Source organism: Triticum urartu, chromosome 6A, assembly GCF_056163025.1.
Source record: "Triticum urartu cultivar PI428250 chromosome 6A, HENAU_Tu73, whole genome shotgun sequence".
In the NCBI taxonomy this organism is placed as follows: domain Eukaryota; kingdom Viridiplantae; phylum Streptophyta; class Magnoliopsida; order Poales; family Poaceae; genus Triticum; species Triticum urartu.
The window spans coordinates 574,891,330-574,918,044 of NC_141878.1; positions in this window are offsets into that span (position 1 = coordinate 574,891,330).

A 26,715-nucleotide genomic window follows, 5' to 3' on the forward strand; every position below is an offset into this window, starting at 1 on the left:
CGTATGTTGTAGCCAGACTTGCAACGCCAGAATCGGACTCCTCCTCAGACTCCACCTTCGCCTCCTCAGAAGCGGACTCCTCCTCTGAATCCATTTCCTTGCCAACGAACACACGAGCCTTGCCAGATGAGCTCTTCTTGTGAGATGAAGACTTTGAGGAAGACTTGGAAGAAGACTTTGAGTATTTCTTCTTCTTCTTCTTCTTCTTCTTCTTCTTCTTGTCGTCAGAATCATACTCCTTGATCTTCTTCTTCTTGTTCTCATTTTCCCACTGGACACTCAGAGATGTAGTGGCCAGGTTTCTTGCACTTGTGGCATGTTCTCTTCTTGTACTCATGAGCAGAAGCTTCATCATTCCTTGAGCTTGATCGTGAAGATTTTTTGAAGCCTTTCTTCTTGGTGAATTTTTGGAACTTCTTCACAAGCATAGCAAGCTCCTTTCCAATGTCTTCAGGATCATCAGAACTGCTGTCAGATTCTTCTTCAGATGAAGAGACATCTTTTGCCTTCAGGGCACGAGTTCGCCCATAGTTGGGGCCGTAGATGTCTCTTTTCTCAGAAAGCTGAAACTCATGTGTGTTGAGCCTCTCAAGTATGTCAGACGGATCGAGTGTCTTGAAATCAGGACGTTCTTGAATCATCAGGGCTAGGGTATCAAACGAGCCGTCAAGTGATCTCAGGAGTGTCTTGACGACTTCATGCTTGGTGATCTCAGTAGCGCCAAGGGCTTGAAGTTCATTTGTGATGTCAGTGAGTCGATCAAACGTGAGCTGAACATTCTCATTGTCGTTTCTCTTGAAGCAGTTGAAGAGGTTGCGGAGGGCATTTATTCTTTGATCTCTCTGGGTTGAGACGCCTTCGTTGACCTTGGAGAGCCAGTCCCAGACTAGCTTAGATGTTTCCAAAGCACTGACACGGCCATACTGTCCTTTGGTCAGATGACCATAGATGATGTTCTTGGCAGTGGAGTCTAGTTGAACGAACTTCTTGACATCAGCAGCGGTGACACCCTCACCCGCCTTGGGAACGCCATTCTTGACGACATACCATAGGTCGACATCAATGGCTTCAAGATGCATGCACATCTAATTCTTCCAGTAGGGATATTCAGTTCCATCAAAGACTAGGCACGCAGCGGAGACTTTGATTATCCCTGCAGTCGACATAGCTAAAACTCCAGGTGGTTAAACCGAATCACACAGAACAACGGAGTACCTCGCTCTGATACCAATTGAAAGTGCTAGTGATCGACTAGAGGGGGGGTGAATAGGCGATTTTTATTGAAGTCTTCGAAACATGGAAGTATCGAAGACAAACGATAGAAATAAACCTATTACCATGCAGCGGAAGGTAGACTACACTAAGCAAGCCATAGTCAAGTATTCAATGAAATGAAAGCACGAAGACTAATAGCAGCTAGGCAGTATAGATCAGGATGGAAGATAGTATGAAGCCAATCAGAACAAGTAGTCACTCAGTGAAGACAAAAGATAATGCAATCATACAATGACTTCACCAGGGCCAACAGTAAATAAAGGGATGGGAAGGATAAAACCAGTGACTCGTTGAAGACAATGATTTGTTGGACCAGTTCCAGTTGCTGTGACAACTGTACGTCTGGTTAGGGAGGCTGAGATTCAACTCAGAAGACCGTGTCTTCACCTTATTCCCCTTGAGCTAAGGACACCCAGTCCTCGCCCAATCACTCTGGTAAGTCTTCAAGGCAGACTTCCAAACCTTCAGAGACTTCGTTCACCGGCGATCCACAATGACTCTTGGATGCTCAGAACGCGACGCCTAACCGGCTGGAGGATTCACAGTCCTCAAGTGTAATAAGTCTTCAGATCACACAGACAGGAAGACTTAAGTGATGCCTAACACTCTTTGGCTCTGGGTGTTTAGGGCTTTTTCCTCGCAAGGAATTCTCTCTCAAAGGCTTCGAGGTGGGTTGCTCTCAAACGACAAAAGCCGTACACTAACTCTGAGCAGCCAGCCATTTATGGTTGTAGGGGGTGGGCTATTTATAGCCACTAGGCAACCCGACCTGATTTGTTCGAAATGACCCTGGGTCACTAAGGAACTGACACATGTTCCAACGGTCAGATTTCAAGCACACACTACAACTTTACTTGGGCTACAAGCAAAGCTGACTTATCCAACTCTGGATAAGATTTGCTCTCATAGTCTTCACTCGAAGACATAGGGTTTTGGTTAAGCATCACTTCAGTCAATCTGACTGGTTCTCTTGGACCCCACTTAACAGTACGGTGGTTCCTATGACACAACAAAGAATAAAAAGAACGATGAAACAACTAAGTCTTCGCGCTCCATAGTCTTCACGCGATGTCTTCTCTTGTCATAGTCTTCAATGTGAATGTCTTCACATACCACCTTTGACTTCAATGTCTTCATACATTTTTAGGGGTCATCTCGGGTAGGAAAACCGAATCAACGAGGGACTTCTACCTGTGTTATCCTGCAATTCTCACAAACACATTAGTCCCTCAACTAGGTTTGTCGTCAATACTCCAAAACCAACTAGGGGTGGCACTAGATGCACTTACAAGCTTCACCGAGGTCTTTCTTTGAAAAACTCCTTTCAAACGCTCCTTTATACTTTCCAGAAAATTCTACATTATTTCGGATCAACAATATTTCATTCACATATACTTATCAGAAATGCTGTAGTGCTCCCACTCACTTTCTTGTAAATACAGGCTTAACCGCAAGTCTGTATAAAACTATATGCTTTGATCAACTCATCAAACTGTATATTCCAACTCCGAGATGCTTGCACCAGTCCAAAGATGGATTGCTGGAGCTTGCACACTTTGCTTAGCACCTTTAGGATTGACAAAACCTTCTTGTTGCATCATATATAACTCTTCTTTCAGAAATCCATTAAGGAATACAGTTTTGACATCCATTTGCCAAATTTCATAAAATGTGGCAATTGCTAACATGATCCGGACAGACTTAAGCATCGCTACGAGTGAGAAAATCCCATCGTAGTCAGCACCTTGAACTTGTCGAAAAACCTTTTTGCGAGAATTGGAGCTTTATAGATAGTAACACTACTATCAGTGTCCGTCTTCCTCTTGAAGATCCATTTATTCTCAATGGCTTGCCGATCATCGGGCAAGTCAACCAAAGTCTACACTTTGTTCTTGATACATGGATCTTATCTCAGATTTCATGGCCTCAAGCCATTTTGCGGAATCTGGGCTCATCATCGCTTCCTCATAGTTCGTAGGTTCGTCATGGGCGAGTAACATGACTTCCAAAATAGGATTACTGTACCACTCTAGTGTGGATCTTACTCTGGCTGACCTACGAGGTTCGGTAGTAACTTGATCTGAAGTTTCATGATCATCATCATTAAGTTCCTCACTAATTGGTGTAGGAATCACTGGAACTGATTGTTGTGATGAACTACTTTCCAATAACGGAGCAGGTACAATTACCTCATCAAGTTCTACTTTCCTCCCACTCACTTTTTTCGAGAGAAACTCCTTCTCTAGAAAGGATCCATTCTTAGCAACGAATATCTTGCCTTCGGATCTGTGATAGAAGGTGTACCCAACAGCCTCCTTTGGGTATCCTATGAACACACATTTCTCCAATTTGGGTTCGATCTTATCAGGTTGAAGCTTTTTCACATAAGCATCGCAGCCCCAAACTTTAAGAAACGACAACTTGGGTTTCTTGCCAAACCACAGTTCATATGGTGTCGTCTCAACGGATTGAGATGGTGCCCTATTAATTATGAATGCATATGTGTCTAATGCATAACCCCAAAACAACATTGGTAAGAGGCATCATAGATCACACCATATCCAATAAAGTACGATTACTACGTTCGGACACACCATTACGCCGTGATGTTCCAGGTGGCATGAGTTGCGAAACTTATTTCACTTTGTTTCAAATGAAGGCCAAACTCCTAACTCAAATATTCGCCTCCGCGATCAGATCGTAGAAACTTTATTTTCTTATTACGATGATTCTCAACTTCACTCTGAAATTCTTTGAACTTTTCAAATGTTTCAGACTTGTGTTTCGTTAAGTAGATATACCTATATCTGCTCAAATCATCTGTGAAGGTCAGAAAATAATGATACCCACCGCGAGCCTCAACACTCATCGGATCGCATACATCAGTATGTATTATTTCCAATAAGTCAGTTGCTCGCTCCATTATTCCAGAGAACGGAGTCTTAGTCATCTTGCCCATGAGTCATGGTTCTCAAGCATCAAGTGATTCCAAAAGCCCATCAGCATGGAGTTTCTTCATGCGCTTTATACCAATATGACCTAAACGGCAGTGCCACAAATAAGTTGCACTATCATTATCAACTTTGCATCTTTTGGCATCAATATAATGAATATGTGTATCACTACAATCGAGATTCAATAAACCATTCACCTTGGGTGTATGACAACAGAAGGTTTTATTCATGTAAACAAAATAACAATTATTCTTTGACTTAAATGAATAACCGTATTGCAATAAACATGACCCAATCATATTATGCTCAACGCAAACACCAAATAACATTTATTTTAGGTTCAACACTAATCCCGAAGGTAAAGGGAGTGTGCGATGGTGATCTTATCAACCTTGGAATCACTTCCAACACACATCATCACCTCACCCTCAACTAGTCTTTGTTCATTTTGCAACTCCTGTTTCAAGTTACTAATCATAGCAACTAAACTAGTATCAAATACCCAGGGGCAACTATGAACACTAGTAAAGTACACATCAATAGCATGTATATCATATATACTTTTGTTCACTTTGCCATCCTTTTTATCCGCCAAGTATTTGGGGTAGTTCCGCTTCCAGTGACCATTTCCTTTGCAGTAGAAGCACTCAGTTTCAGGCTTGGGTCTAGCTTTGGGCTTCTTCATGGAAGTGGCAACTTGCTTGCCATTCTTCTTCAAGTTTCCTTTCTTTCCCTTGCCCTTTTACTTGAAACTAGTGGTCTTGTCAACCATCAATACTTGATGCTTTTCTTGATTTCTACCTTCGTCGATTTCAGCATCGTGAAGAGCTCGGTGAATCATTTTCGTCATCCCTTGCATATTATAGTTCATCACGAAGTTCCAGTAACTTGGTGATTGATGCCTACTACACAACCTTCTTCTTGTAGACGTTGTTGGGCCTCCAAGTGCAGAGATTTGTAGGACAGTAGCAAATTTCCCTCAAGTGGATGACATAAGGTTTATCAATCCATAGGAGGCGTAGGATGAAGATGGTCTCTCTCAAGCAACCCTGCAACCAAATAACAAAGAGTCTCTTGTGTCCCCAACACACCCAATACAATGGTAAATTGTATAAGTGCACTAGTTCGGCGAAGAGATGGTGATACAAGTGCAATATGGATAGTAGATAATAGTTTTTGTAATTTGAAAATATAAAAACAGCAAGGTAGCTAATGATAAAAGTGAGCGTAAACGGTATTGCAATGTGTTGAAACAAGGCCTAGGGTTCATACTTTCGCTAGTGCAAGTTCCCTCGACAATAATAACATAATTGGATCATATAACTATCCCTCAACATGCAACAAAGAGTCACTCCAAAGTCACTAATAGCGGAGAACAAATGAAGAGATTATGGTAGGGTACAAAACCACCTCAAAGTTATTCTTTCCAATCAATCCGTTGGGCTATTCCTATAAGTGTCACAAACAACCCTAGAGTTCGTACTAGAATAACACCTTAAGACACAAATCAACCAAAACCCTAATGTCACCTAGATACTCCAATGTCACCTCAAGTATCCGTGGGTATGATTATACAATATGCATCACACAATCTTAGATTCGTCTATTCAACCAACACAAAGGACCTCAAAGAGTGGCCCAAAGTTCTACCGGAGAATCACGATGAAAACGTGTGCCAACCCCTATGCATAGGTTCATGGGCGGAACCCGCAAGTTGATCACCAAAACATACATCAAGTGAATCACGTGATATCCCATTGTCACCACAGATACGCACGGCAAGACATACATCAAGTGTTCTCAAATCTTTAAAGACTCAATCCGATAAGATTACTTCAAAGGGAAAACTCAATTCACTAAAAGAGAGAAGAGGGGGAGGAGAAACATAAGATCCAACTATAATAGTAAAGCTCGCGATACATCAAGATCGTGCCAAATCAAGAACACGAGAGAGAGAGAGAGATCAAACACATAGCTACTGATAAATAACCTCAGCCCCGAGGGAGAACTACTCCCTCCTCGTCATGGAGAGCACCAGGATGATGAAGATGGCCACCGGAGAAGGATTCCCCCTCTGGCAGGGTGCCGGAACGGGTCTAGATTGGTTTTCGGTGGCTACGGCGGCTTCTGGCGGCGGAACTCCCGATCTATTCTCCGTTCTGGAAGTTTTAGGATACGTAGGTATATATGGGTGAAAGGAGTACGTCGATGGACCGAAGGGGGGGCCACGAGGCAGGGGTGCGCGCCCCAGGGGGTGGGCGCGCCCCTACCCTCGTGAGCTCCTCCTTCATCTTCTGACGTAGGGTCCAAGTCTATCCGGTTGGTTTCCTTCCAAAAATAACTTCCCCAGTTGATTTCGTTCCGTTTCGACTCCGTTTGATATTCCTTTTCTTCGAAACACTGAAATAGGCATAAAACAGCAAATCTGGGCTGGGCATCCGGTTAATAGGTTAGTCCCAAAAATAATATAAAAGTGGAAAATAAAGCCCAATATTGCCCAAAACAGTAGATAATATAGCATGGAGCAATCAAAAATGATAGATACGTTGGAGACGTATCAGTGATAGTGACTAGAGAACTCTGTCAATCACTATCTTATCTGGAAGATTAACTCCCACTTGATTCAAGCGATTGTAGTACTCAGATATTCCGAGCACATGCTCACTGGTTGAGCTATTCTCCTCCATCTTGTAGGAAAAATACTTGTCAGAGGTCCCATACCTCTCGACTCGGGCATGAGTCTGAAATACTAATTTCAACTCTTAGAACATCTCATATGCTTCGTTGATGTTCAAAACATTTTTGAAGTCCCGGTTCTAAGCCGTTAAAGCATGGTGCACTAAACTATCAAGTAGTCATCATACTGAGCTTGCCAAACGTTCATAACATCTGGGTCTGCTCCTGCAATAGGTCCATCACCTAGCGGTGCATCAAGGACATAATACTTCTATGCAGCAATGAGGATAATCCTCGGATCACAGAACTAGTCCGCATCATTGCTACTAACATCTTTCAACTTAATTTTTCTCTTTGAACATATCAAAAAATAAACGGGGAGCTACATCGCGAGCTATTGATCTACAACATAATTTGCAAATACTATCAGGACCAAGTTCATGATAAATTAAAGTTCAATTAATCATATTACTTAAGAACTCTCACTTAGATAGACATCCCTCTAGTCATCTAAATGATCACATGATACAAATCAACTAAACCATGTCCGATCATCACGTGAGATGCAGTAGTTTTCAATGGTGAACATCACTATGTTGATCATATCTACTATATGATTCATGCTCGACCTTTCAGTCTCAGTGTTCTGAGGCCATATCTGCATATGCTAGGATCGTCAAGTTTAACCCGAGTATTCTGCGTGTGCAAAACTGGCTTGCACATACTGTATGCGAACGTAGAGCTGATCACACCCGATCATCACGTGGTGTCTAAGCACGAAGAACTGTCACAACGGTGCATACTTAGGGAGAACACTTACACCTTGAAATTTAGTGAGAGATCATCTTATAATGCTACCGCCGTACTAAGCAAAATAAGATGCATAAAAATATAAACATCACATCCAATCAGATAAGTAATATGATATGGCCATCATCATCTTGTGCCTTTGATCTCCATCTCCAAAGCACCGTCATGATCACCATCGTCACCGGCTTGACACCTTGATCTCCATCGAAGCATTGTTGTCGTCTCGCCAACTATTGCTTCTACGAATATCGCTACCGCTTAGTGATAAAGTAAAGCAATTACTTGGCGATTGCATTTCATACAATAAAGCGACAACCATATGGCTCCTGCTAGTTGCCGATAACTACTACAAAACATGATCATCTCATACAACAATTTATATATCATCACGTCTTGACCATATCACATCTTAGCAAGCCTTGCAAAATAAGTTAGGCGTCCTCTACTTTGTTGTTGCAAGTTTTACGTGGCTGCTACGGGCTTCTAGCAAGAACCGTTCTTACCTACGCATCAAAACCACAACAGTTTTTCATTAAGTGTGTTGTTTTAACCTTCAATAAGGACTAGGCGTAGTCAAACTTGATTCAACTAAAGTTGGACAAACAGACACCGACTAGCCACCTATGTGCGAAGCACGGTGGTAGAACCAGTCTCATGAACGCAGTCATGTAATGTCAGTCTAGGCCGCTTCATCCAACAATACCGCCGAATCAAAGTATGACATGCTGGTAAGTAGTATGACTATTATCGCCTACAACTCTTTGTGTTCTACTCGTGCATATAACATCTACGCATAGACCTGGCTCGGATGCCATTGTTGGGGAACGTAGTATTTCAAAATTTTCCTACGATCACGCAAGATCTATCTAGGAGAAGCATAGCAACGAGTGGGGAGAGTGTGTCCACGTACCCTCGTAGACCTAAAGTGGAAGCGTTTAGTAACGCGGTTGATGCAGTCGAACGTCTTCGCGATCCAACCGATCCAAGTACCGAATGCACGGCACCTCCGCGATCTGCACACGTTCAGCTCGGTGACATACCTCGAACGCTAGATCCAGCAGAGGCCGAGGGAGAGTTTTGTAAGCATGACGGCGTGGTGACGGTGATGATGAAGTTACCGGCGCAGGGCTTCACCTAAGCACTATGACAATATGACCGAGGTGTAAAACTGTGGAAGGCCCATAACTTCTCCCGAGGGGTTCCGGTAATCTCCTGGTACTCCAGAAAAATGCCCGAACCACTTGGAACCATTCCGATGTCCAAATACAACCTTCCAATATATGAATCCTTACCTCTCGACCATTTCGAGTCTCCTCGTCATGTCCGTGATCTCATCCGGGACTCCGAGCAAACTTCGGTAGATCAAATCACATAACTCACAATACAAATCGTCATCGAACGTTAAGCATGCAGACCCTACAAGTTCGAGAACTATGTAGACATGACCGAGACACCTCTCCGGTCAATAACCAATAGCGGAACCTGGATGCTCATATTGGCTCCTACATATTCTACGAAGATCTTTATCGGTCAAACCGCATAACGACATACATTGTTCCCTTTGTCATCGGTATGTTACTTGCCAGAGATTCGATCATAGGTATCATCATACCTAGTTCAATATCGTTACCAGCAAGTATCTTTACTCGTTCCGTAATGCATCATCCCATAACTAACTCATTAGTCACATTGCTTGCAAAGCTTATAGTGATGAGCATTACTGAGAGGGCCCAGAGATACCTCTCCGAAACACGGAGTGACAAATCCTAATCTCGATCTATGCCCACTCAACAAAAACCATCGGAGACACCTGTAGAGCATCTTTATAATCACCCAGTTACGTTGTGATGTTTGATAGCACACTAAGTGAAGGAAATATGCCCTGGAGGCAATAATAAAGTTGTTATTTATATTTCCTTATATCATGATAAATGTTTATTATTCATGCTAGAATTGTATTAACCAGAAACTTAGTACATGTGTAATACATAGACAAACAGAATGTCACTAGTATGCCTCTACTTGACTAGCTCGTTGAATCAATGATGGTTATGTTTCCTAACCATTGACATGTGTTGTCATTTGATTAATGAGATCACATCATTAGAGAATGATGTGATTGACTTGACCCAACCGTTAGCTTAGCACGATGATCATTTAGTTTGTTGTTATTGCTTTCTCCATAACTTATACATGTTCCTATGACTATGAGATCATGCAACTCCCAAATGCCGGAGGAACAATTTGTGTGCTACCAAACGTCACAACGTAAATGGGTGATTATAAAGGTGCTCTACAGGTGTCTCCGATGGTGTTTGTTGAGTTGGCATAGACCGAGATTAGGATTTGTCACTCCGATTGTCGGAGAGGTATCTCTGGGCCCTCTCGGTAATGCAGAACACTATAAGCCTTCCAAGCAATGTGACTAATGAGTTAGTTACGGATGTTGCATTACGAAATGAGTAAAGATACTTGCCGGTAATGAGATTGAACTAGGTATTGAGATACCGACGATCGAATCTCGGGCAAGTAACATACCAATGACAAAGGGAACAAGGTATGTTGTCATGTGGTTTGACCGATAAAGATCTTCGTAGAATATTGTAGGAGCCAATATGAGCATCCTGGTTCCGCTATTGGTTATTGACCGGAGATGTGTCTCGGTCATGTCTACATAGTTCTCGAACCCGTAGGGTCCGCACGCTTAACGTTCTGTGACGATTTGTATTATGAGTTATGTGATTTGATGACCGAAGTTTGTTCGGAGTCCCGGATGAGATCGGGGACATGACGAGGAGTCTTGAAATGGTCGAGACGTAAAGACCGATATATTGGAAGGCTATATTCGGACATCGGAAAGGTTCCGAGTGATTCAAGTATTTTTCGGAGTACCGGATAGTTACGGGAATTCGTATTGGGCCTTAATGGGCCATACGGGAAAGGAGAGAAAGGCCTCAAGGGTGGCCGTGCCCCTTCCCCATGGACTGGTCCGAATTGGACTAGGGAAAGGGGGCGCCCCCTTCCTTCCTTCTCCTTCTCCCTTCCCTTTTTCCTATTCCATGTAGGAGGTGGAATCCTACCAGGACTAGGAAGTCCTAGTAGGACTCCACACTTTGGGCGCGCCCTATGAGGGCTGGCCTCCTCCTCCCTCCATCCTTTATATACGTGGCTAGGGGGCACCCCATAGAGACACAAGTTGATCATTGATCTCTTAGCCATGTGCGGTGCCCCCCTCCATCATAATCCACCTCGGTCATATCGTCGCGGTGCTTAGGCGAAGCCCTGTTCCGGTAGCATCATCACCACCGTCATCACGCCGCCGTGCTGAGGAAGCTCTCCCTCGACACTCTACTAGATCGGGAGTTCGTGGGACGTCACTGAGCCGAACATGTGCAGATCGCGGAGGTGTCGTACTTTCGGTACTAGCATCGGTTGATCGTGAAGACGTACGACTACATCAACCGCGTTGTCATAATGGTTCCTCTTACGGTCTATGAGGGTACGTGTGTTGGGGAACGTTGCAGAAAACAAAAATTTTCCTACGGTTTCACCAAGATCCATCTAGGAGTTCATCTAGCAACGAGTGATCGAATTGCATCTACATACCTTTGTAGATCACGCACGGAAGCATTCAAAGAACGGGGATGAGGAAGGCGTACTCGACGTGATCCAAATCACCGGAGATACTAGCGCCGAACGGACGGCACCTCCGCGTTCAACACACGTACGGTCAGCGTAACGTCTCCTTCTTCTTGATCCAGCAAGGGGGAAGGAGAGGTTGGGGAAGATGGCTCCAGCAGCAGCACGACGGCGTGGTGTTGATGGAGCTGCAGTACTCCGGCAGGGCTTCGCCAAGCACTATGGAGGAGGAGGAGGTGTTGGAGAGGGAGAGGGAGGCACCAAAGACCAAGGTAAGAATTCCTCCATCTCCCCACTATATATAGGAGGGCCAAGGGGGGGAGGGCGCCGGCCCTAGGAGATCTAATCTCCTAGGGGGTGCGGCCAAGGGGAGGAATCCCTCCTCCCCAAGGCACCTAGGAGGTGCCTTCCCCTCCTAGGACTCTTCCCTCCTTGAAACCCTAGGCGCATGGGCCTCTTGGGGCTGGTGCCCTTGGCCCATGTAGGCCAAGGAGCACCCCCTACAGCCCATGTGCCCCCCCGGGACAGGTGGCCCCACCCGGTGGACCCCCGGGACCCTTCCGGTGGTCCCAGTACAATACCGGTGACCCCGAAACTTGTCCCGATGCCCGAAATAACACTTCCTATATATAATTCTTTGCCTCCGGACCATTCAGGAACTCCTCGTGACGTCTGGGATCTAATCCGGGACTCCGAACAACATTCGGGTTACTGCATATACATATCCCTACAACCCTAGCGTCACCGAACCTTAAGTGTGTAGACCCTACGGGTTCGGGAGACATGTAGACATGACCGAGATCGCTCTCCGGTCAATAACCAACAGCGGGATCTGGATACCCATGTTGGCTCCCACATGCTCCTCGATGATCTCATCAGATGAACCACGATGTCGAGGATTCAAGCAACCCCGTATACAATTCCCTTCGTCAATCGATATGTTACTTGCCCGAGATTCGATCGTCGGTATCCCAATACCTCGTTCAATCTCGTTACCGGCAAGTCACTTTACTCGTACCGTAATGCATGATCCCGTGACCAGACACTTGGTCACTTTGAGCTCATGATGATGATGCATTACCGAGTGGGCCCAGTGATACCTCTCCGTCATACGGAGTGACAAATCCCAGTCTTGTTCCGTGTCAACCCAACAGACACTTTCGGAGATACCCGTAGTATACCTTTATAGTCACCCAGTTACGTTGTGACGTTTGGTACACCCAAAGCACTCCTACGGTATCCGGGAGTTACACGATCTCATGGTCTAAGGAAAGGATACTTGACATTGGAAAACTCTAGCAAACGAACTATACGATCTTATGCTATGTTCAGGATTGGCTCTTGTCCATCACATCATTCTCCTAATGATGTGATCTCGTTATCAATGACATCCAATGTCCATAGTCAGGAAACCATGACTATCTGTTGATCAACGAGCTAGTCAACTAGAGGCTTACTAGGGACATGTTGGTGTCTATTATTCACACGTGTATTGCGATTTTCGGATAACACAATTATAGCATGAATAAAGACAATTATCATGAACAAGGAAATATAATAATAATGCTTTTATTATTGCCTCTAGGGCATATTTCCAACAGTCTCCCACTTGCACTAGAGTCAATAATCTAGTTACATTGTGATGAATCGAACACCCATGGAATTCTGGTGTTGATCATGTTTTGCTCTAGGGAGAGGTTTAGTCAACGAATCTGCTACATTCAGGTCCGTATGTACGTTACAAATATCTATGTCTCCATTTTGAACATTTTCACGAATGGAGTTGAAGCGATGCTTGATGTGCCTTGTCTTCTTGTGAAACCTGGGCTCCTTGGCAAGAGCAATAGCTCCAGTGTTGTCACAGAAGAGCTTGATCGGCCCCGACGCATTGGGTATGACTCCTTGGTCGGTGATGAACTCCTTCACCCAAATTGCTTCATGCGCTGCCTCCGAGGCTGCCATGTACTCCGCTTCACATGTAGATCCCGCCACGACGCTCTGCTTGCAACCGCACCAGCTTACTGCCCCACCATTCAAAATATACACGTATCCGGTTTGTGACTTTGAGTCATCCAGATCTGTGTCGAAGCTAGCATCGACGTAACCCTTTACGACGAGCTCTTCGTCACCTCCATAAACGAGAAACATTTCCTTAGTCCTTTTCAGGTACTTCAGGATATTCTTGACCGTTGTCCAGTGTTCCTTGCCGGGATTACTTTGGTACCTTCCTACCAAACTTACGGCAAGGTTTACATCAGGTCTGGTACACAGCATGGCATACATAATAGAACCTATGGCTGAGGCATAGGGGATGACACTCATCTCTTCTATATCTTCTGCCGTGGTCGGACATTGAGCTGAGCTCAATTTCACACCTTGCAACACAGGCAAGAACCCCTTCTTAGACTGATCCATATTGAACTTCTTCAATATCTTATCAAGGTATGTGCTTTGTGAAAGACCTATGAGGCGTCTTGATCTATCTCTGTAGATCTTGATGCCTAATATATAAGCAGCTTCTCCAAGGTCCTTCATTGAAAAACTCTTATTCAAGTAGGCCTTAATGCTGTCCAAGAGTTCTATATCATCTCCCATCAAAAGTATGTCATCTACATATAATATGAGAAATGCTACAGAGCTCCCACTCACTTTCTTGTAAACACAGGCTTCTCCATAAGTCTGCGTAAACCCAAACGCTTTGATCATCTCATCAAAGCGAATGTTCCAACTCCGAGATGCTTGCACCAGCCCATAAATCGAGCGTTGGAGCTTGCACACCTTGTCAGCATACTTAGGATCGACAAAACCTTCCGGCTGCATCATATACAATTCTTCCTTAAGGAAACCATTAAGGAATGTTGTTTTGACGTCCATTTGCCATATTTCATAATCATAGAATGCGGCAATCGCTAACATGATTCGGACGGACTTCAGCTTCGCTACCGGTGAGAAAGTCTCATCGTAGTCAACCCCTTGAACTTGTCGATAACCCTTAGCGACAAGCCGAGCTTTATAGATGGTCACATTACCATCCGCGTCTGTCTTCTTCTTAAAGATCCATTTATTTTCTATGGCTCGCCGCTCTACGGGCAAGTCAGTCAAAGTCCATACTTCGTTTTCATACATGGATCCTATCTCGGATTTCATGGCTTCTAGCCATTTGTCGGAATCCGGGCCCGCCATCGCTTCTTCATAGTTCGAAGGTTCACCGTTGTCTAACAACATGATTTCCAAGACAGGGTTGCCGTACCACTCTGGTGCGGAACGTGTCCTTGTGGACCTTCGAATTTCAGTAGGAGCTTGATTAGAAGTATCTTGATCATCATCATTAACTTCCTCTCTAGTCGGTGCAGGCACCTCAGGTACATTTTCTTGAGCTGCGCCATTTTCCGGTTCAAGAGGTAATACTTCATCAAGTTCTACTTTCCTCCCACTTACTTCTTTCGAGAGAAACTCCTTCTCTAGAAAGGACCCATTCTTGGCAACAAAGATCTTGCCTTCGGATCTGAGGTAGAAGGTATACCCAATAGTTTCTTTAGGGTATCCTATGAAGACGCATTTTTCCGACTTGGGTTCGAGCTTTTCAGGTTGAAGTTTCCTGACATAAGCATCGCATCCCCAAACTTTTAGAAATGACAGCTTAGGTTTCTTCCCAAACCATAATTCAAACGGTGTCGTCTCAACGGATTTCGACGGAGCCCTATTTAAAGTGAATGCGGCAGTCTCTAAAGCATACCCCCAAAAAGATAATGGTAAATCGGCAAGAGACATCATAGATCGCACCATATCTAATAGAGTGCGATTACGATGTTCGGACACACCATTACGCTGAGGTGTTCCAGGCGGCGTGAGTTGTGAAACTATTCCACATTTTCTTAAGTGTGTGCCAAACTCGTGACTCAAGTATTCTCCTCCACGATCTGATCGCAGGAACTTGATTTTCCTGTCACATTGATTCTCAACCTCACTCTGAAATTCCTTGAACTTTTCAAAGGTCTCAGACTTGTGTTTCATTAAATAGATATACCCATATCTACTCAAGTCATCAGTGAGGGTGGGAACATAACGATAGCCACCGCGAGCCTCAACACTCATTGGATCGCACACATCAGTATGTATAATTTCCAATAAGTTGGTTGCTCGCTCCATTGTTCCTGAGAACGGAGTCTTGGTCATTTTACCCATGAGGCATGGTTCGCACGTGTCAAATGATTCATAATCAAGAGACTCTAAAAGTCCATCAGCACGGAGCTTCTTCATGCGTTTGACACCTATGTGACCAAGGCGGCAGTGCCACAAGTATGTGGGACTATCATTACCAATCTTACATCTTTTGGTACTCACACTATGAACACGTGTAGCATTACGCTCGAGATTCATTAAGAATAAACCATTCACCATTGGAGCATGACCATAAAACATATCTCTCATATAAATAGAACAACCATTATTCTTGGATTTAAATGAGTAGCCATCTCGTATTAAACGAGATCCTGATACAATGTTCATGCTCAAACATGGCACTAAATAACAATTATTGAGGTTCAAAACTAATCCCGTAGGTAAATGTAGAGGTAGCGTGCCGACGGCGATCACATCGACTTTGGAACCATTCCCAACGCGCATCGTCACCTCGTCCTTCGCCAGTCTAGGCTTATTCCGCAGCTCCTGCTTTGAGTTACAAATGTGAGCAACTGCACCGGTATCAAATACCCAGGAGCTACTACGAGTACTGGTAAGGTACACATCAATTACATGTATATCACATATACCTTTCGTTTTGCCGGCCTTCTTGCCCGCTAAGTATTTGGGGCAGTTCCACTTCCAGTGACCACTTTCCTTGCAATAAAAGCACTCAGTCCCGGGCTTGGGGTCCATTCTTTGGCTTCTTCCCGGCAGCTTGCTTGCTGGGCGCGGCAACTCCCTTGCCGTCTTTCTTGAAGGTTTTCTTACCCTTGCCTTTCTTGAACTTAGTGGTTTTATTCACCATCAACACTTGATGTTCCTTTTTGACTTCTACCTCTGCTGATTTCAGCATTGCAAATACTTCAGGAATGGTCTTTTCCATCCCCTGCATATTGAAGTTCATCACAAAGCTCTTGTAGCTCGGTGGAAGCGACTGAAGGATTCTGTCAATGACCGCGTCATCCGGGAGATTAACTCCCAGCCGAGTCAAGCGGTTATGCAACCCAGACATTTTGAGTATGTGCTCACTGACAGAACTATTTTCCTCCATCTTACAGCTAAAGAATTTGTCGGGGACTTCATATCTCTCGACCCGGGCATGAGCTTGGAAAACAATTTTCAGCTCTTCGAACGTCTCATATGCTCCGTGTCTCTCAAAACGTTTTTGGAGCCCCGGCTCTAAGCTGTAAAGCATGCCGCACTGAACGAGGGAGTAGTCATCGGTACGTGCCTGCCAAGCGTTCATAACGTCTTGTTCTACAGGGAGAACAGGTGCGTCACCCAGCGGTGCTTGTAGGACATAATCTTTCTTGTCAGCTATGAGGATGATCCTCAGGTTCCGGACCCAGTCCGTATAGTTGCTGCCATCGTCTTTCAGCTTGGTTTTCTCTAGGAACACGTTGAAGTTGAGGACTACCTTGGCCATTTGATCTACAAGACATATTGTAAATATTTTAGACTAAGTTCATGATAATTAAGTTGATCTAATCAAATTATTCAATGAACTCCCACTTAGATAGACATCCCTCCTGTCATCTAAGTATAACATGATCCGAGTTAACTAGGCCGTGTCCGATCATCACGTGAGACGGACTAGTCAACATCGGTGAACATCTTCATGTTGATCGTATCTTCTATACGACTCATGCTCGACCTTTCAGTCTTCTATGTTCCGAGTCCATGTCTGTACACATGCTAGGCTCATCAAGTCAACCTAAGTGTTTTGCACGTGTAAATCTGTCTTACACCCGTTGTATGTGAACGTTAGAATCTATCACATCCGATCATCACGTGGTGCTTCAAAACAACGAACTGTCGCAACGGTGCACAAGGGGAACACTTTCTTGAAATTATTATGAGGGATCATCTTATTTACTACCGTCGTTCTAAGCAGACAAGATGAAAAACATGATAAACATCACATGCAATCAAATAATAATAATGACATGATATGGCCAATATCACACAGCTCCTTTGATCTCCATCTTGGAGCTCCATGATCATCTTGTCACCGGCATGACACCATGATCTCCATCATCATGATCTCCATCATTGTGTCTCCATGAAGTTGCTCGCCAACTATTACTTCTACTACTATGGCTAACGCGTTTAGCAATAAAGTAAAGTAATTTACATGGCGTTTCTCAATGACACGCAGGTCATACAAAAAATATAGACAACTCCTATGGCTCTTGCCGGTTGTCATACTCATCGACATGCAAGTCGTGATTCCTATTACAATAGCATGAACATCTCATACATCACATATAGGTCATTCATCATTCATCACAACTTTGGCCATATCATATCACAAAGCACTTGCTGCAAAAACAAGTTAGACGTCCTCTAATTGTTGTTGCAAGTTTTACGTGGCTGAAGTATTGTTCTAGCAAGAACGTTTTCTTACCTACGTGAAAGCCACAACGTGATTTGTCAACTTCTATTTACCCTTCATAAGGACCCTTTTCATCGAATCCGCTCCAACTAAAGTAGGAGAGACAGACACCCGCCAGCCACCTTATGCAACTTGTGCATGTTAGTCGGTGGAACCGGTCTCACGTAAGCGTACGTGTAAGGTTGGTCCGGGCCGCTTCATCCCACAATACCGTTGAAGCAAGATAAGACTAGTAGCGGCAAGAAAGTTGACAACATCAACGCCCACAACAAATTGTGTTCTACTCGTGCAAGAGAACTACGCATAGACCTAGCTCATGATGCCACTGTTGGGGAACGTTGCAGAAAACAAAAAATTTCCTACGGTTTCACCAAGATCCATCTAGGAGTTCATCTAGCAATGAGTGATCGGATTGCATCTACATACCTTTGTAGATCACGCGCGGAAGCGTTCAAAGAACGGGGATGAGGAAGGCGTACTCGACGTGATCCAAATCACCAGAGATCCTAGCGCCGAACGGACGGCACCTCCGCGTTCAACACACGTACGGTCAGCGTAACGTCTCCTTCTTCTTGATCCAGCAAGGGGGAAGGAGAGGTTGGGGAAGATGGCTCCAGCAGCAGCACGACGGCGTGGTGTTGATGGAGCTGCAGTACTCCGGCAGGGCTTCGCCAAGCACTATGGAGGAGGAGGAGGTGTTGGAGAGGGAGAGGGAGGCACCAAAGACCAAGGTAAGAAGTCCTCCATCTCCCCACTATATATAGGAGGGCCAGGGGGGCACCGGCCCTAGGAGATCTAATCTCCTGGGGGGGTGCGGCCAAGGGGAGGAATCCCTCCTCCCCAAGGCACCTAGGAGGTGCCTTCCCCTCCTAGGACTCTTCCCTCCTTGAAACCCTAGGCGCATGGGCCTCTTGGGGCTGGTGCCCTTGGCCCATGTAGGCCAAGGAGCACCCCCTACAGCCCATGTGCCCCCCCAGGACAGGTGCCCCCACCCGGTGGACCCCCGGGACCCTTCCGGTGGTCCCGGTACAATACCGGTGACCCCGAAACTTGTCCCGACGCCCGAAATAGCACTTCCTATATATAATTCTTTACCTCCGGACCATTCCGGAACTCCTCGTGACGTCCAGGATCTAATCCGGGACTCCGAACAAACTTCGGGTTACTGCATATACATATCCCTACAACCCTAGCGTCGCCGAACCTTAAGTCTGTAGACCCTACGGGTTCGGGAGACATGTAGACATGACCGAGATCGCTCTCCGATCAATAACCAACAGCGGGATCTAGATACCCATGTTGGCTCCCACATGCTCCTCGATGATCTCATCAGATGAACCACGATGTCGAGGATTCAAGCAACCCCGTATACAATTCCCTTCGTCAATCGATATGTTACTTGCCCGAGATTCGATCGTCGGTATCCCAATACCTCGTTCAATCTCGTTACCGGCAAGTCACTTTACTCGTACCGTAATGCATGATCCTGTGACCAGACACTTGGTCACTTTGAGCTCATTATGATGATGCATTACCGAGTGGGCCCAGTGATACCTCTCCGTCATACGGAGTGACAAATCCCAGTCTTGATCCATGTCAACCCAACAGACACTTTCGGAGATACCCGTAGTATACCTTTATAGTCACCCAGTTACGTTGTGACGTTTGGTACACCCAAAGCACTCCTACGGTATCCGGGAGTTACACGATCTCATGGTCTAAGGAAAGGATACTTGACATTGGAAAACTCTAGCAAACGAACTATACGATCTTATGCTATGTTCAGGATTGGGTCTTGTCCATCACATCATTCTCCTAATGATGTGATCTCGTTATCAATGACATCCAATGTCCATAGTCAGGAAACCATGACTATCTGTTGATCAACGAGCTAGTCAACTAGAGGCTTACTAGGGACATGTTGGTGTCTATTATTCACACGTGTATTACGATTTCCGGATAACACAATTATAGCATGAATAAAGACAATTATCATGAACAAGGAAATATAATAATAATGCTTTTATTATTGCCTCTAGGGCATATTTCCAACAGTCTCCCACTTGCACTAGAGTCAATAATCTAGTTACATTGTGATGAATCGAACACCCATGGAATTCTGGTGTTGATCATGTTTTGCTCTAGGGAGAGGTTTAGTCAACGGATCTGCTACATTCAGGTCCGTATGTACGTTACAAATATCTATGTCTCCATTTTGAACATTTTCACGAATGGAGTTGAAGCGACACTTGATGTGCCTTGTCTTCTTGTGAAACCTGGGCTCCTTGGCAAGAGCAATAGCTCCAGTGTTGTCACAGAAGAGCTTGATCGGCCCCGACGCATTGGGTATGACTCCTTGGTCGGTGATGAACTCCTTCACCCAAATTGCTTCATGCGCTGCCTCCGAGGCTGCCATGTACTCCGCTTCACATGTAGATCCCGCCACGACGCTCTGCTTGCAACTGCACCAGCTTACTGCCCCACCATTCAAAATATAAACGTATCCGGTTTGTGACTTTGAGTCATCCAGATCTGTGTCGAAGCTAGCGTCGACGTAACCCTTTACGACGAGCTCTTCGTCACCTCCATAAACGAGAAACATTTCCTTAGTCCTTTTCAGGTACTTCAGGATATTCTTGACCGTTGTCCAGTGTTCCTTGCCGGGATTACTTTGGTACCTTCCTACCAAACTTACGGCAAGGTTTACATCAGGTCTGGTACACAACATGGCATACATAATAGAACCTATGGCTGAGGCATAGGGGATGACACTCATCTCTTCTATATCTTCTGCCGTGGTCGGACATTGAGCTGAGCTCAATTTCACACCTTGCAACACAGGCAAGAACCCCTTCTTAGACTGATCCATATTGAACTTCTTCAATATCTTATCAAGGTATGTGCTTTGTGAAAGACCTATGAGGCGTCTTGATCTATCTCTGTAGATCTTGATGCCTAATATATAAGCAGCTTCTCCAAGGTCCTTCATTGAAAAACTCTTATTCAAGTAGGCCTTAATGCTGTCCAAGAGTTCTATATCATCTCCCATCAAAAGTATGTCATCTACATATAATATGAGAAATGCTACAGAGCTCCCACTCACTTTCTTGTAAACACAGGCTTCTCCATAAGTCTGCGTAAACCCAAACGCTTTGATCATCTCATCAAAGCGAATGTTCCAACTCCGAGATGCTTGCACCAGCCCATAAATCGAGCGTTGGAGCTTGCACACCTTGTCAGCATACTTAGGATCGACAAAACCTTCCGGCTGCATCATATACAATTCTTCCTTAAGGAAACCATTAAGGAATGCTGTTTTGACGTCCATTTGCCATATTTCATAATCATAGAATGCGGCAATCGCTAACATGATTCGGACGGACTTCAGCTTCGCTACCGGTGAGAAAGTCTCATCGTAGTCAACCCCTTGAACTTGTCGATAACCCTTAGCGACAAGCCGAGCTTTATAGATGGTCACATTACCATCCGCGTCTGTCTTCTTCTTAAAGATCCATTTATTTTCTATGGCTCGCCGCTCTACGGGCAAGTCAGTCAAAGTCCATACTTCGTTTTCATACATGGATCCTATCTCGGATTTCATGGTTTCTAGCCATATGTCGGAATCCGGGCCCGCCATCGCTTCTTCATAGTTCGAAGGTTCACCGTTGTCTAACAACATGATTTCCAAGACAGGGTTGCCGTACCACTCTGGTGCGGAACGTGTCCTTGTGGACCTTCGAATTTCAGTAGGATCTTGATCAGAAGTATCTTGATCATCATCATTAACTTCCTCTCTAGTCGGTTGGAAGGTTGTATTTGGAAGGTTGTATTTGGACACCGGAATGGTTCCAAGTGGTTCGGGCATTTTTCCGGAGTACCGGGAGATTACCGGAACCCCCCGGGAGAAGTTATGGGCCTTATGGGCCATAAGAGGGAAGCACACTTGCCCACAAGGGGCTGGTGCGCCCCCCTTGCGCAGGAGGCCGATTAGGACTAGGAGAAGGCCCCCCTTTCCTTCTCCTTCTCCCTTCCCCCTTTCCTACTCCGTGTGGGAGGTGGAATCCTACTATGACTAGGGAGTCCTAGTAGGACTCCACACCTTGGCGCGCCCCCCTAGGGCCGACTGCCTCTCCCTCTCCTTCTTTTATATACGGAGGCAGGGGCACCCCTAGAACACACAAGTTAATCTTTTAGCCGTGTGCGGTGCCCCCCACAGTTTTACACCTCAGTCATATTGTCATAGTGCTTAGGTGAAGCCCTGCGCCGGTAACTTCATCATCACCGTCACCACGCCGTCATGCTGACAAAACTCTCCCTCGGCCTCTGCTGGATCTAGCGTTCGAGGTATGTCACCGATCTGAACGTGTGCAGATCGTGGAGGTGCCGTGCATTCGGTACTTGGATCGGTTGGATCGCGAAGACGTTCGACTACATCAACCGCGTTACTAAACACTTCCACTTTAGGTCTACGAGGGTACGTGGACACACTCTCCCCACTCATTGCTATGCTTCTCCTAGATAGATCTTGCGTGATCGTAGGAAAATTTTGAAATACTACGTTCCCCAACAGTGGCATCCGAGCCAGGTCTATGCGTAGATGTTATATGCATGAGTAGAACACAAAGAGTTGTAGGCGATAATAGTCATACTACTTACCAGCATGTCATACTTTGATTCGGTGGTATTGTTGGAAGAAGCGGCCTAGACCGACATTACATGACCGCGTTCATGAGACTGGTTCTACCACCGTGCTTCACACATAGGTGGCTAGTCGGTGTCTGTTTGTCCAACTTTAGTTGAATCAAGTTTGACTACGCCTGGTCCTTATTGAAGGTTAAAACAACACACTTAATGAAAAACCGTTGTGGTTTTGATGCGTAGGTAAGAACAGTTCTTGCTAGAAGCCCGTAGCAGCCACGTAAAACTTGCAACAACAAAGTAGAGGACGTCTAACTTATTTTGCAAGGCTTGCTAAGATGTGATATGGTCAAGACGTGATGATATATAAATTGTTGTATGAGATGATCATGTTTTGTAGTAGTTATCGGCAACTGGCAGGAGCCATATGGTTGTCGCTTTATTGTATGAAATGCAATCGCCATGTAATTGCTTTACTTTGTCACTAAGGGGTAGCTATAGTCATAGAAGCAATAGTTGGCGAGACGACAATGATGCTTCGATGGAGATCAAGGTGTCAAGCCGGTGACGATGGTGATCATGACGGTGCTTTGGAGATGGAGATCGAAGGCACAAGATGATGATGGCCATATCATATCACTTATATTGATTGCATGTGATGTTTATCCTTTATGCATCTTATTTTGCTTAGTTTGGCGGTAGCATTATAAGATGATCTCTCACTAAATTTCAAGGTATAAGTGTTCTTCCTGAGTATGCACCGTTGCGACAGTTCACATACAACGGGTGCAAGCCAGTTTTGCACGCGCGGAATACTCGGGTAAACTTAATGAGCCTAGCATATGCAGATATGGCCTCGGAACACTAGAGACCGGAAGGTCGAGCATGAATCATATAGTATATATGATCAACATAGTGATGTTCACCATTGAAAACTACTCCATCTCACGTGATGATCGGACATGGTTTAGTTGATTTGGATCACGTGATCATTTAGATGACTAGATGGATATCTATCTAAGTGGGACTTCTTAAGTAATATGATTAATTGAACTTTAATTTATCATGAACTTAGTCCTGATAGTATATGCATAACTATGTTGTAGATCAATAGTTTGCAATGTAGCTCCCCGTTTATTTTTGATATTTTCCTAGAGAAAAACTATGTCGAAAGATGATAGTAGCAATGATGCGGACTAGGTCCGTGATCTGAGGATTATCCCCATTGATGCACAGAAGAATTATGTCCTTGATGCACCGCTAGGTGACAGACCTATTGCAGGAGCAGATACAAATGTTATGAACGTTTGGTAAAGCTCAGTATGATGACTACTTGATAGTTTAGTGCACCATGCTTTACGGCTTAGAACCGGGACTTGAAAAACGTTTTGAATACCACAGAGCATATAAGATGCTCCAAGAGCTGAAATTTGTATTTCAGACTCATGCCTGAGTCGAGAGGTATGAGACCTCTGACAAGTACTTTGCCTACAAGATGGAGGAGAATAGCTCAACCAGTGAGCATGTACTCAGATTGTGTGAGTACTACAATCACTTGAATCAATTGGGAGTTAATCTTCCAGACAAAATAGTGATTGACAGAGTTCTCTAGTCACTATCACCAAGTTACTGGAAAGCCCTTTGTGATGCTGGAATTTACAAAGGTAGAAATCAAGAAAAGCATCAAATGTTGATGGTTGACAAGACCACTAGTTTCAAGTAAAAGGGCAAGGGAAAGAAAGGGAACTTCAAGAAGAATGGCAAGCAAGTTTCCACTCCCATGAAGAAGCCCAAAGCTAGACCCAAGCCTAGAACTGAGTGCTTCTACTGCAAAGGAAATGGTCACTGGAAGTGGAACTACCCTAGATTATTGGCGGATAAGAAGGATGGCATAGTGAACAAAGGTATATTGGATATACATGTTATTGATGTGTACTTTACTAGTGTTTATAGCAACCCCTTGGTATTTGATACTGGTTCAGTTGCTAAGAGTGGTAAATCGAAATGGGAGTTGCAAAGTAAACAGAGACTAGTTAAGGGCAAGGTGATGATGTGTGTTGGAAGTGATTCCAAGGTTGATAAGATCACCATCGCACACTCCCTTTACCTTCGGGATAAGTGTTGGACCTAAAATAAATGTTATTTGGTGTTTGCGTTGAGCATGAATATGATTGGATCATGTTTATTGCAATACGATTATTCATTCAAGTCAAAGAATAATTGTTGTATTTAGATGAATAAAACCTTCTATGGTCATACACTCAATATAAATGGTTTATTGAATCTCGATCGTAGTGATACATATATTCATAATATTGAAGCCAAAAGATGCAAAGTTAATAATGATAGTGCAACTTATATGTGGAACTGCCGTTTAGGTCATATTGGTGTAAAGCGCATGACGAAACTCCATGCGGAAGGACTTTTGGAATCACTTGATTCTGAATCATTTGATGCTTGCGAACCATGCCTCATGGACAAGATGACTAAGACTCCATTCTCCGGAACAATGGAGCGAGCAACTGACTTATTGGAAAAAAATACATACTGATGTATGCGGTCCAATGAGAGTTCAGGCTCACGGTGGGTATCATTATTTTTTGACCTTCACAAATGATTTGAGCAGATATAGGTATATCTACTTGATTAAACATAAGTCTGAAACATTTGAAAAGTTCAAAGAATTTCAGAGTGAAGTAGAAAATCATCGTAATAAGAAAATAAAGTTTCTACGATCTGATCGTGGAAGTGAATATTTGAGTTATGAGTTTGGTCTTCAATTGAAACAATGTGGAATAGTTTCGCAACTCACGCCACCTGGAACACCACAGCATAATGGTGTGTCCGAACGTTGTAATCGTACTTTATTGGATATGGTGCGTTCTATGATGTCTCTTACCGATTTACCAGTATCGTTTTGGGGTTATGCATTAGAGACAGTTGCATTCACGTTAAATAGGGTACCATCTAAATCCGTTGAAATGACACCGTATGAACTACGGCTTGGCAAGAAACCACAGTTGTCGTTTCTTTAAGTTTGGGGTTGCGATGCTTATGTGAAAAAGTTTCAAACTGATAAGCTCAAACCCAAATCGGAGTAGTGTGTCTTCATAGGATACCCAAAAAGAAACTGTTGGGTACACCTTCTATCACAGATTCGAAGGCAAGTTATTTTGTTGCTAAGAATGGATCCTTTCTAGAGAAGAGTTTCTCTCAAAAGAAGTGAGCGGAAGGAAAGTAGAACTTGATGAGGTAATTGTACCTTCTCCCGAATTGGAAAGTAGTTCATCACAGAAATCAGTTCTAGTTATTCCCACACCAATTAGTGAGGAAGTTAATGATGATGAACATGAAACTTTAGATCAAGTTATTACCGAACCTCGTAGGTCAACCAGAATACGTTCCGCACCAGAGTGGTACGGTAATCCTGTTCTGGAGGTCATGTTACTTGACCATGACGAACCTACGAACTATGTGGAAGCGATGATGAGCCCACATTCCGCGAAATGGCTTGAAGCCATGAAATCTGAGATGAGATCCATGTATTAGAACAAAGTATGGACTTTGATTGACTTGCCCGTTGATCGGTGAGCCATTAAGAATAAATGGATTTTCAAGAGGAAGACGGACACCGATAGTAGTGTTACTATCTAAAAAGCTTGAATTGTCGCAAAAGGTTTTCAACAAGTTCAAGATGTTGACTACGATGAGATTTTCTCACTCGTAGCGATGCTTAAGTATGTCCGAATCATGTTAGCAATTGCCACATTTTATGAAATCTAGCAAATGGATGTCAGAACTACATTCCTTAATGGATTTCTTAAAGAAGAGTTGTATATGATGCAACAAGAAGGTTTTGTCAATCCTAAAGGTGCTAACAAAGTGTGCAAGCTCCAGCGATCCATCTATGGACTGGTGCAAGCATCTCGAAGTTGGAATATATACTTTGATAAAGTGATCAAAGCACATGGTTTTATACAGACTTGCGGTGAAGCCTGTATTTACAAGAAAGTGAGTGGGAGCACTACAACATTTCTGATAAGTATATGTGAATGACATATTGTTGATCGTAAATAGTTTAGAATTTTCTGGAAAGCATAAAGGAGTGTTTGAAAAGAGTTTTTCAAAGAAAGACCTCGATGA